Source organism: Salvia splendens, chromosome 20, assembly GCF_004379255.2.
Source record: "Salvia splendens isolate huo1 chromosome 20, SspV2, whole genome shotgun sequence".
NCBI classification, from domain to species: domain Eukaryota; kingdom Viridiplantae; phylum Streptophyta; class Magnoliopsida; order Lamiales; family Lamiaceae; genus Salvia; species Salvia splendens.
The window spans coordinates 21,794,577-21,797,636 of NC_056051.1; the positions used below are offsets into that span (position 1 = coordinate 21,794,577).

Consider the following 3,060-nt stretch of genomic DNA (forward strand, 5'->3'; position numbering starts at 1 on the left):
ATGATGAGAACAAAATGATAATTACATAAATGATGAGACAATTTCCAAAAATGATAAAAATAATAGGACAAAATTGATCATTTCCTTCAATAAAAACTTCATGAAAGTGAAACATTTGTACACTTCCCTCCTATATTTTTCTTTATAGCACTATTTTATAATGCAAGCCAAGTCAAAATAAGACAAGTATACCACAACAAGGTTTACTCAACACTAATGAATTGGACGTTTATGAATCTATTCCCAAATGAGACGTCGAAAAAAATAAAATAAAATGACTTAAATGATCCCATATTCCATGAGAGTTAGGTCAAGTCTGTTACAAGTTACAACTGATTAAATAATCAGAGTGAAGTGACAAAGCTAAGCATAACTCCAAATCCCATTGTAGCAATTGAGCCGACTTGTTTGATATTTCATCATCTTCACCCCTAAACATAACTTATATAAACCCATCCCCTTCCCATGCAAACTCATCACAACACAACCACTGAACCACATTCTTCTCCCATTCAAAATGGAAGTTTCATGGAACTTCGCAGCTCTAGCTCTCATCCTCCCCATAGCCCTCTTCCTCATCCGAACCCGAACCCGAACCCGATCCAAACCCGCCTCCTCCAACTGGCCCCCTAATGCACATGAAGATGAAGAGAATAAAGGAAATGAGGAGTCCTTATTAGTTTTTTCAAAGTCTATTTAATTGGTTAATAAATAATGGAAATTGAAACATCATGAAAAGTGAAGAGTCATGAGTTCTAGTTCATGACTTTATATTGTAAAAGATATGGAGAAAGAGGGGACGGACGTTTGTTGATGAATAATATCATTTTGGCTTCCAATTGCCTAATCTCTTGAATTCTTTAGCTTTTTGGTTTTCTCCAGAAGTGGTGAGTTCTTAACCTTTATCTTCTTTTACATTCTTCCGAGTGGTGTTGTCTTTAACTCGGGTTGGTGTAGAGAGTGGTGGTTATTATCGTTGTATTTCCCAAAGAATCATACTTTATCCTATTTCCTCAATTCCATCTTTGGTTGTGCATCACCCCCGGCCCCCAAAACCGTTCCCATAATCGGAAACATGCACCTCATCAGCGCCCTCGCCTTCCACTCCATCACCGACCTCGCCAAACAATACGACCCCATCATGCGCCTCAAGCTAGGCGAGGTCGACACCATCGTCGTATCCTCGGGGGAGCTATCCTGCGAGATGCTCAAGCAGCACGACCCCTGCTACGCGGACCGCCCCAACTCCATCGGGATCAAGGTCCTGTGGTACAACTACCGCGACATCGCCTTCAACCCCTACGGCGACTACTGGCGCCAGATGCGCAAGATCTGCATCATGGAGCTCCTCAGCCCCCGAAGCGTCTGCTCCTTCGCCTCCATCCGCAGAGACGAGCGGCCGCGGATGGAGCGCCTGTCAACATCAGAGACGCCATTTTCTCCATGATGAGCTCTGTCACCTGTCGCGCCGCCTTCGGGAAGGTGTCCAAGGACAAGGACACGCTGATCAAGATACTGAGGGACGGGATCCAGATGGTGGGAGGCTTTGAGATCGCGTATTTTTTCCTTTCGTCGTTTGTCATCAACACCTTCAGCTGGACTAAGATCAGGCTGCTGATGATGAGGCATAAGCTTGATGTGATCCTCGACGAGCTCATCCGCCAGCACCAGCGCAATCTGGCCAAGATCGATAGCGGAAGCGAGGATGGAGAGAGAGGGAGGAAGGGCAACGACGATTTTGGTAACGAAGATATTGTTGATGTCCTGCTCCGCCTCCAGGAGACTGGAGAGCTCCAGTTTCCTATCAGGAAAGAGGACATCAAAGCAGTCGTTTATGTAACTGCATAAAAATAGTCTTGTAATTTAGTCTTTATCTATTTATAGCAAATTTTTGTTATTAATGAGTCCCGCGTCGTCCACTGCTAAGACTATTTTTTGTTATATATAAATAGGATATGTTTTGTGCTGGAACTGAGACATCATCGACAGCGATGGACTGGGCAATGGCGGAGCTGATGAGGAACCCGCGCGTGATAGCGAAGGTGCAGGCAGAAGTGCGACAGGTGTTCAACTACACGACCATCGCGGCCATGGGAGACAACGAGCCGAATCTGAAATATCTAAAACTGGTGATCAGGGAAGCACTGAGGATGCACGCTCCGGTTCCAATCCTGCCACGAGCATCACGAGAAGAGCGCGTGATCGACGGGTACGTAATCCCAGCAAACGTGAAGGTTCGAGGGATCCACAGTACTGGACCAACCCGGACAGTTTCGAACCAGAGAGGTTCGAGGAGTGCTCGAAGGAGTTTGTAGGAGCCGACTTCGATTACCTGCCGTTTGGAGCAGGGAAAAGAATGTGCCCAGGGATCACATTTGCTATGGCCAGTGTCGAGCTTGTTTTGGCTCAGCTTCTCTATCATTTCGACTGGAAGCTTCCGAACGGAGCTCAGCCGGAATCGATGGACATGATCGAGAATCCGGGAGTCACTGCTTCGAGAAGGGATAGTCTTACAGCAAGTCGGCCTAATCTGAAACATCAAATTTTCTATTTGTAATAATTAGTGTTTTGTGTTTGAAGTATCAAGGTTGATCAATGATAAAGAGATCAAAATCGAGAAGAAGGTTTTTATCTTTTATTTTCTTACTTTGATTTACATAGGTACAGGGTTTATATAGAATTAGGAATATCCACATAAGGAAAACCTAATTATCATAATTACATGATTTGATATCTTCTAAGTATGGTATAGAATAAATCAGTATCTTCTAATTGTGATCTTCCGTGATTTCTTCTAACACTCCCCCTCAAGTTAAGTAACGGGATTACCGATACATAACTTGCACAGTACTTCTTGAAAGGACTTTGAGTTCACAGCCTTTGTCAAAATATCAGCCAGTTGATCTTCGGATTTCACAAATGGTATCTCCACCACTTTTGCTTCAATATTTTCCTTAATGAAATGCCTGTCCACCTCCACATGCTTGGTTCGATCATGTTGCACTGGGTTCTCTGAGATGCTGATTGCTGCCTTATTATCACAAAAGAGTCGGCACGATT

General features: G+C 44.0%; 1 pseudogene; it reads left to right on the top strand.

The window, feature by feature from the left end:
* Positions 1-517: 517 nt before the first annotated feature.
* LOC121781663 lies at positions 518-2,557 on the top strand (annotated as a pseudogene).
* The last annotated feature ends 503 nt before the right edge of the window (positions 2,558-3,060 follow it).